The 10,198-nt window shown below is 43.5% G+C and overlaps 2 pseudogenes; one reads left to right on the top strand and one right to left on the bottom strand.

The window, feature by feature from the left end:
• The first annotated feature begins 2,794 nt into the window (after nt 1–2,794).
• On the top strand, nt 2,795–9,959 carry LOC136542179 (uncharacterized; annotated as a pseudogene).
• On the bottom strand, nt 3,756–7,764 carry LOC136542180 (uncharacterized; annotated as a pseudogene).
• Nucleotides 9,960–10,198: the final 239 nt, after the last annotated feature.

Here is a 10,198-nt window from a genome sequence, read left to right as displayed (position 1 = left end):
GTGGTGAATGGTGGGGATGAGGGGGCACTACCTTGTATGCCCTCGTCGATGAGATGCTCTGCTCAGAGGGAAAAAGCAGAGGACGGGGAGAGCGAGGGGGATGACAAGGGGGTCCCACGGGGCCTGCCTATCGGTCACCTGGCGAGAGGAGAAGTAGGGGCACAGGCAAGTGGGATCTAGGCCATGGCCTTGCTGGGCTGGCTGGTGGTGCGCACACGAGAGCAAACGCGGGTGTGGAGCTAGGCCACGTTAGCTAGGCCAGCAGCGACTGCAGGGCTGCTTTGGCCTTTGTAATTCCTTCCCCTTTTCTAATTCCTTTTCTATTTCCTATTTCCATTCTATGTAATACCTTGGGCTCCTATGCATGTATACATGTGTTGCCAAACACGTACACATCCTTATGGGGTCTAGTAGGGGTCAACTAGGGTATTAGGGTCAATACCAAGGGTTGGCAACGCACACACAAGTTTGTAAAAAGGTTTACTTGATTTTATTTCATCACATAAAATCATGAAGAAGCAACTCACAAGTTGTTTAATATGTAAATGCTCAATCATGCTAACTTGGGATCTACTTATGCAACTACAAAGGTGGTTTCCTAATATGCACACTCACCATGCATGGGTTGTGTTAGAAAAAAATTTTAAGTTTGGATTTTTGGTTCTAGGAAAACCTGGGTTGTTACACTCGCCGCTGATGTCTATGCCGCCTTCCGGACAACGTTGTCGCACACCACCACACCGTCGCTGCGATCATGTAGTTCGTCGTGACAATGCACACCGCGCGTGAGATGCTCATGAAAGAGGGGTACCGCGACATCATCGTGTTGCAGGTGAAGCAGTTGTCTGCCAATGAGATTCTGGGCGCACACCGCCCTAACAGGAGGTTCACCTTAAGGCGTGCAGAGTAACGAGGGGCAAGGGACTGGACTCTATGGTGCCAAGCGGGTATGGTGTGCCACATGCATAAAAATGACAAATGTATTGGTAAAACATCTCTTTCGTAGTAATTCTGTAAGATAATTCTAAGCGATATTTAGATAGGTGCTATTTTTAATGATGATAAAAGGTTATTTTTTCTAGTTCACAAGAAACGAACTCGTAACTCATTTCCTAGGTTGACTTGCTAGCGCCCGGATGTGTAATCTAGGGCGCTAGCATTCGGATGGTGCCGTACAGCAAGTGAGCGCCCTAGCGCGTCAGGCTCGTGAGCTAGCGCCACAACAGCGGGCCCACGACGTCTCGGACGTCACGCATGCCACCCCGGACCTTGCCCACGCCGCCCCGAACATTGCTCACGTCGCCAGCCGCTTCCCATGCGCATTCCATGTGCACGTACTTGATTTAATTTTGAAACATTCAGATGCAATAGTTGCATCATACAAAAGAAGATAGGTGAAACACTTCAAATAAGCTTATAAAACACTTGCAACAACGCCTAAAAACACTGAAAACCCATTGTAAACATAGACAACATTCAGATGAAACACTTGCAAACATAAGTATAAAATACTTGAAACACTTGAAAATATATGATTGCAACATGCATGTATATGCAACATCCAGATCTACTTTTGCAACATCTTGACAAAACACTTGCACCATACATCTAGAAGAGATGAAATATTTAAAGCATACACTTGAAACATATGTGTATAGCCATTACAACATGTATAACATCCCGATTTACTTTTGCAACCTCGATATATAATATTTGCAACATACTTCTGAAACACTTGAAATATACTCATGCAACATGTGCTTTCAACGTAGCATCTACTTGCTGCTTGAACGAATGGAGGCTCATCAACGCGGAGCTTGCCTCTCTAGTGGAGAAAGGTCACGGTGGGTTGCTCCGGTGGAGAAGGCGGACCGCACGCTGGAGAAGGCTGCGATGTAGAGTCGGGCGCGTGCTAGAGAAAGGGCACAGCGAGTCGCTTCGGCGGATGAGGTAGGGCACGACAACGATGATGACATAGAGGGCGGGTAGGGGCTGGAGTAAGAAGCTTGGATGTGAGATCTATGGCGGCCTAGATTTTGCGTCGTCCACCACGAGCACGAGTGGACGCTGTAACAAGAGGCGGAGGGGCGGACAACGCGGTGAACATAGCGACAAGCAGAATGGGAAAGTTATGAGTATAGAAGAGCACGGCGGTTGTCTGTTGGCCCGGTCCGCTGCGCAGGCCTAGGAAGACAACATTCGGCTATACAAGGCATTTCCGTTTGCTAGGGGGTGAGCGTGTCCTCGAATCTAGAGGCTCACGGGATGACTCTTTTCCACCCGTCCCTCGACCAAACATCAGGTCCCTGTCCTGCCTAAAAAAAGAGAAAGAAATAACGAAGCATTCTCTTCGGTCTTCAGGGGTGTTTGGTTCACTCTTCACCTCCTAAATCTAGTTCCATTTAGTTACTTTTTACTCAAACACTTTGACTAAATGGGACTAAACGAGGTTTATGCAACTAGTCACTAACATATTGCTAAATAGAACTAAACCTCACCTTTTAGTTAGGCTGCCTCACCTTATAGTCACTTTAGAGTCAAATACCCTGACTAAAAAAGACTAAAAACCATCTTTTAGTCTTTTTAGTCCACCAAACTAAATAGAGAATGACTAAAGTTTAGAAGTTGATTTAGATGACTAAACTTGATGTGCAAAGAGACACGCCCTCTGTCTTCACTTATGAGAGGAGATAATATATGCCTTATTCATTTGATAATATTTTTTCTCATAATAAATTAATCCACTTACGGCCAGCGAACAAGCAATGATTCCGCTAGGACCTCAGATCCGGGATCAACCCATCCCATGTGTCAGACTCAGTAACAGGCTCACAGCTCTATCTACCCGTTCCACAGGTGTGGAGCATACGCACGCACCTCCACACTGCTTCCGTCTCCGGCCGGCGATGGCGACGGCCGCCGCCGCATCCACGTCGCTCCGGCTACTGTCTCCGTCCCCATCTCCCATCGCGGTTGCACTCTTCACCCTGGTCATCCTAATTTGTTTTCTCCAACGAACTCAAAGCGTACTCTAATCGTCCGCCTTTGTGTTAACCAGAGTTTGCCCCGTCGGTGGTGTTGGGGGATCCCGGTGCAGTCCGCCGGGCGGAGAGCATTCCATGCTGAACGGCGGAGACGGTTCGTGTTCTATCCTTGCTTTCCGCTTTTTAGTTAAATTTACTTGTGCGCACTTGGTGGGTGCTTTTGGATTAAGAAGTAGTAACGACCTTTATTTTGCTCAATTGTGCGATTTGGTCTGATTGGTTAACAGTGTATTAAACCGATCCTCTCCTTAGCCATGCTGTGGCATAGCTGTGCCGGGGATTAAGAAATTTAATGAATTGGGAACTTTTATAACTGAACAATGAGCACGCACTGAACATTGCTGTAGAACTGCCATTGTGTTTTGTGGTTGCTCAACATTTAAATGTGACCCTGGAATTGTAACCAATCAAGTAGTAGCATGGCTATTGTTCGAAAGTTTGGATATGATAACTTTGCTGAGTTGCTGACGCAAATTTGTGATTCGTGTTCAAACTACCTGCGGTCATCAGGATCTATTTTTCTATCGTGAACTTTGACATGAAAATCGGTAGATAATATTCTTAATTAAGGACTTATGATTTCGATAAGCAGGACGACTTTATTATGCGCAGCTGATAAACCTCCTGAAGAATCCCTCAAGAAGACCGTAGAAGTGGATTGGCTGATTGATATGCTGAGGAACGCAAATCCTAGAGAGGTAACCGTGAATATGTGATTTCTGTCTTCACTCTGCCTGGTATTTAGTTCACATTATCCTTTTTGAACTGTGGTTACTGTCCTACATTTCGATCCAGACTTCACACTATAGATCTCCTTCAGTTTGAAAACCACCAGTCTTAGAGCTTGCTTCCTGTGTTGCTTGTTCGAAACTAGTGATCTGCACATGCCCATGTTTCGTGTAGGGCCACTTCATTCGTTATGGTGTTCTGCAGTAACAGTATAAGAATGTAAGTAGCAAATATAGATAGAAAGGCAACTTAGGAAAAAATGGGCCTAGAAACTGAAAAGCTCAACTCATGAATTTCAATTTGTAATACAATGTTGGCTCAAAACACCAACATGGCTGGGAACACAGCAAACTGCCCTGTCTAACACATAAAGCATATCTATGCATCTGCACAAATGATAATGAGATATGATTTATCTTCCCAGTACATGCATATCACATAACCAAGTACATGAAGAAAAGGATATCCATCTCTTTTCCCCCAGAGAGAACAATCGACATCTGTTATATCTAAAAAACTGATCTTCACCCTCAATTCTAAATCCTCTCAAACACAAATAATAAAAAGGTAGAGTTTCCCACACAGTGAACCCCTTCTAGAAATAGATAACCCACCCATTACATTGCAATGTGGATGTCTATCTCATAAGCTATGAAATCATAATGATATGATCAAAAAAGCAATAGAAGAAAATTGGAAACCATAGTGGTAAGTGGTAACTGGATTTCAGACCTATATTGTAAATCTATAACTAAGCTGACCCAGATGTGCATCTGATCTTGCATCCTAAAAAGAAAGAACAAAATCTCGAATTTGAGGTGAAGTAAATCTGATGATGAAATTTTGATGGAAATATGTGATCTTGGTACTTTCGATGGAGATGTGAAGTTGATTCTCGATTGCTGCTTGCACATCTGTTATGAAAATATTTGACATGACACTGGCAATAAGTGACCAATGAGCACACCAGAGAAAGGTATCAAAACAAGGAGCTGATAAAGTCATACAAACATGGGAGTTCTAAAACAATAGGCTATAACTAAATTGAGTCTGTAAGTCTGTTACTGTTATCGTGTTTCTCTTGTATAATTGTACTTGTTTCCGCATCATGGCTCATATACTAATATAAGGTTTGTACTCTTTTGTTTCTTACTAGGAATTCATTGGATCAATTTCTTCTAATTCTTGAAAATATTTACCTTCAACCTAACTGGTAGCTGCAACTTGCTTCCTGTTGCATAGGAACAGCAATGTGCCTGACCTTCAAACTTTGATTCTGCAAACTGTATATCCATGGTGATATATCAGTGACATAGAGGTTGCATCTTATTTGATGTATAGGGTGTATGTAAGCTATTATTAGGATGCCATAAAAAGTGCACTTTCTGCAAAACATCCGAGCCTCTAGAATAGGAAGATCAAAATGGCGGTGACAAGAGTGTTTGCACTGAGATATTCCTGGCTTGATATGACACTACTAATATGAGTAGTTAGATATCTCATTGTAGCATTTTCATAAGCAATGAACTGACAGTTTAGTTACATTGATAAGTCTTCATCAGGCTCCCAACAAGGAAAATAATAATTGTCTTAGCTTCAGCCTCATCATATACCTGCCCAGCAGACCTGGGCTGGGCATAAACATAAACAGCAAATCAGCAACTGGATAGAAATATAGAAAGTACCACTTAGTCAGGCACCTTCATAGGATAGCTCTAAAATGCTAGATGAATTTATTAAAAAAAGCAAACCTGCTGGTACTTTTGTGCTCTCAAATTTAAATCTTGCAACAAAAAAAAACAAAAGGAAGCAATATTAAACAATATGATCTTATTCAACATTCATCATCTGCCTTCCGCTCATTCCATTCTATTCTACTACTATCTACTTCACGTGATCCAAAGTAAGTGATGAAATGATCCATTTCTTGTGTTGCAACTTTGGAAGCGAACAAAATAATTAGTAACACCATATTTTGTTTCACCTTTGCCACTACTTCAGTGATGGGTAAAAAAAAGTGAGGTTCATGCAAAATATCAATGGACTGTGATCTATAAGTGTAAGAGGAACAATATGTTGGCACTAACCTGCTCAAATCACTAAAATCAAAGGACAGTCAGATCAGGGGCCTGTTCTTAAATTCCATAACTCACACTTGAAGAACCTGTAGTGTGAATATACTCAGAGTGAGACATTAACATCCTACACTCCACTCCTGGCAAGTTTTTTCAAGTTTAGAGTTCACTAACTAATTTAACTTGAGTGGACAAAAAAGGTAAATGCGTATGTTGTGATGGATTTGCGGTCACACAAGAATGGACCGAGTTCGGAACGATGATATACGTGATCGCCTAGAGGTAGCACCAATTGAAGAAAAGCTTGTCCAACATCGGTTGAGGTGGTTTGGCCATGTCCAAAGGAGACCTCCAGAGGCACCAGTGCATTGTGGAGTCCTAAGCCAAGCTAATAATATGAGGAGAGGTAGAGGAAGACCGAAATTGACATGGGGGGAGGCAATAAAAAGAGATTTGAAAGCTTGGGATATACCTAGAGATCTATGTTTGAATAGGAGTACTTGGAAATCAGCTATCGAAGTGCCTGAACCATGACTTGTGGCTCTTGGTGGGTTTCAACTCTAGCCTACCCCAACTTGTTTGGGACTGAAAGGCTATGTTGTTGTTGTTGTTGTTGTTGTTGGACAAAAAAGGTGAATGACCTGGAAGTTCCAACAACTCCTTACGATGTTACCTGCCTCTGTTTTCTCTGTGAACTGTCCCTTCTTGTTATGGAGCTGACTGCTGACAGGCATCCGCTGCCATTCCTCGCTGGTGCCATTCCTATCACTGTCAGTCACACCGAATCTCCCTAAGTAATTTGGAGATTCTTAAAAAAGAGAATAGGAGCAGATTTAAACCTCAATCCACTGCCACACCATGAGAAAGAGAGAACGTGTACCTTGGTTTGAAGACGCCAGATCTGCTGGAGCAAACGGGACAACGCGTCCGTCCAGAGGAGGATGCCATGGCCTTCGGCACAGGACGTGGCCCATGGGCCATGGAGAGGAGGGCAGGAGGCACTGGTCAGGAAGATGGCATTGGGATAGGTGGGGCACCGCTAGGCGACGAGCACTGAGGAGAGTGGTGGCTGGCATAGGTGGAGTGAATGGTGTACCGGTGAGGCCACGTACTACAGAGAGGAGGAGCTGCAGATGGAGATGGCGCCAGGGCCTCCAAGCATAACGCCACCAACAGATGCATGAGGATCGACATGGCAGGCCATATCCCTCAGAGTGCATCCCTCCCTTGGTGGCGAGGGTTGGGCACAACAGCCGGATCTGGACCATGTCCTCGGCACAGGGCGACGAGGCCCGCAGAGGGTCAGATTTGACACCATCAGCACGGCCTGTAGGAGTAGGACCTCCACTCGTGCGCATATGGGGCCCTTGGCTTTGAATGCCGTGGGCGCTCCACCAGCTCGGACTGCGCGCCAAAGCACTGCTGCCATGTCCCTCAAAGCATTAGAAGCTGTAGAAGTCAAACAGAACTATGAGAAGCTGCTTCTGATTTAAGCGGCTCCATGCAATATCAGCCCTAGGTGGGCGCTAATTGGGATGACGTGAAAGCCCTCGGCCCTCCACTGGCCAAGAAGCCATGCTGCTCTCTTGTTTTACCATTTGCAGAGCTGAACTAAGAACTGGTTGGCAAATCTATCTCTGGACCTAAGTTTCGTCAACTGCTCTGAGTATAGTGTTAGTTGGCAGTTTGACTTATTTCTTTTAGTCTTCTCAATTCTTACTATCCTGTTCTACATGCTTGTACAGTATGTGGGTTTGTCTAAAGGTATCACTAGATTAAACTAACGTGTCCTGGCTTTTTTTTTAAGGAAGGCCTTATTCTCTGTTGAAGCGACTGGGAGAATCCTTGCTTGTTTTATTGTTTCTTTTGACATAGTGAGTTCAAGTGATTAAATTACTAATACACCTTTCTTTCTTTTAAACAGCTTGATCAAATAGTGGTTGAAAATGTTCTGTCATTCGACGCTGGTTTCTGGGTTCGGCTAGCAGCTAGAATTGACCTCTGCAAATCAGATGATGATAAAGCATGGTTTCATATATGTAGACAATTTTGCTTCCTATGGATGTCATTATCTTCTACCTCAGTTAATTTAACTTTGTGATTGGTTTCTCTGTTTTGCGTTCTCAGAAAGATTATGAAGAGCTGGCAGAAAATATCATGAACATTGTTGACCGGCTTGTTCACAAGACTGATGTAAGAACCATGTTCCATCATGCATAAGTATAGTACCTCTGCCTATGTCCTCATAAGCGAGGAAAGCTTTGTATTTCTTTTGTGATTACTGATATTGTTCCATTTGCTAATTTTACCCTTATGTTATGCAGCAAAAGATTGAACAGTCAACAGATGTGCTGAAGGCAATCATTAGTCCTGTGATGCATGAGGAAGATGTGCAGTGGCCACCAAAGAGGTCCAGACACTCTCAAATTGATGGATAAAGTATGGTCGCATCTCTACCTATTGTTCTAAATGATTTTTACATCCTTTACTTGCATTTTGTCATGGTCTTTGCATTTGCACTGCCTATAAAACTAAACTTTCTTACACTGAAATGGTATACAACAATAAGGGTAATGGTAGATTTGTGGTGAAATGTAATCGTCAGGGCAAATATCCGAACATTTCTTCTTCAGCAATTTCATTCAAATTATGATTTACATGTGCCTATTGTTGCCATTGTCTGTACTTTGCAGCCAACATTTCTTTTGGACTTCGGAGATTCGGTTGATTATATGTAATTTTCTGTGTCACATGTGTACCTAGAAATGCCAATCTCTTTCATGCCATCATGACATTCCCAGGAAATAACACGCCGAGAACAAGAAGGACAGCTTGATGAGGGATTTCTGTCAGAAGTTAGTGCTCAGCTGAGGCAGGTAAGTGTTAGTTTCTGCTTTTTATGCTAGCAAGTTGTTTATTTTTATTCCAACTTACATTAAATTTTATTTTTTTTCATGTGACTAGTATATGTTTACGTGTGTTTAGGCTAAACAAGATGGAGATAAGCCAGGGCTTCAAGCTATGCTGCAAAAAGTGTTGCAGTTATATGCTTCCAAATCTCTCCAAAAACGTAGTTATGCATACAAAGGTAGTCTTCCTTCATGCATTACTTTTAGGCTGTTCGACCTGAGATGTTGAGACAAGAGACAGGACTACGCTTTCATTTTGTTCATGAGCACCTTCCATTTTTCAGGGGGGCAAGTTGTAGTTCCTGAAAAGTTCCTCGAATGTGTGATACAGGGTCTGTATTTCCACGCAGAGATTCTTTTCTCTCTCTCTTGCATCTACTATCATCATATCTGATCAATGGAGATTATGCAATGCAGCGCATGAGAACTAGTGGAACAAGGTGTTGCTTGACGGGCTTACAGTAGGAAAAGGGGACGTTTCACCAGATGATCTTTATGCCGTTATTAACAAGAGAATTGAGAGAGTCTTGATTCGGACGGTGAGACCCACAAACATCTGGATTTTACAGGGAGCAGGGGCCTCGTCTTGAGCATCTTCTCACACTGACATACGTTCTTCCTTTCTCTTTCTGTTCTACAGGAAGGTGGCTCTTACCAGCAACGCATACTGGTTGAGTGTCTAAAAGAGATACAGGCTAGAGCAGAGGAAGTTGTCAAAGTGCTTCAAGGACCAACAATATAAAGTCAGCTGATCCTGTTTACACTATACATGTTTTCCCCGCTTGCGTGTAGTCTGATGGGCCAATGGCTTAATTTTGTTGAAGTTGTTTGGCAGAGAACTAGGAGGAGGTACGTTTCCCCATTTGGCAGAGAACCCAGAAGCTTTCTCCTCTATTCTCCGCGTTGAACAGCTTTCATCTTTTCAGTTTCAGATATGCCTGAATGCCTGATGCTGGACCTGATCAGTGATCACACAAAGATAGCACAGGAAATGCAGGGAAGAAAGCCATAAGGAGCGCACATTTACAGCAAATCGCCCTTTCTTATTCGCGTGGTTGCCCATTTTAAGTTTAGGAAGCTAGCTTTCATCCCGAAGGCCTGGCTGGTTTAGCTGTTGGGATAATGAAATTTTCTGGTTTTGTCTGACTGAAACCTGTAATATGCTACAGATGGACAAGTAAAAATTCTGATATTTCCTGTTTGGAACGTGGGAAATATTTCCTGTTCCGGTATTTTTCCTGTGAAATTGAACTGATTCCTGTGAAATTCCTGCCCGATTCCTGCGTTTCAAACGTGCCCTAGTTTGGGAAAGCGGAGCGGCTAGTGTCCGGACGCTGCTCCGGCACTGCCGCTCGACACACGCATCTCCCTTCACCGCGTGCCCATCCTGCTTTAGAGGCAGTGTCTATCCGATGGAGCTCCCACGTCTGCGCTTGACGCA

The sequence above is a fragment of the Miscanthus floridulus genome, chromosome 3 (genome assembly GCF_019320115.1).
Source record: "Miscanthus floridulus cultivar M001 chromosome 3, ASM1932011v1, whole genome shotgun sequence".
NCBI classification, from domain to species: domain Eukaryota; kingdom Viridiplantae; phylum Streptophyta; class Magnoliopsida; order Poales; family Poaceae; genus Miscanthus; species Miscanthus floridulus.
The sequence above is the reverse complement of the archived record's forward strand: the minus strand, read 5'-3'. Positions and strand labels throughout refer to the sequence as shown.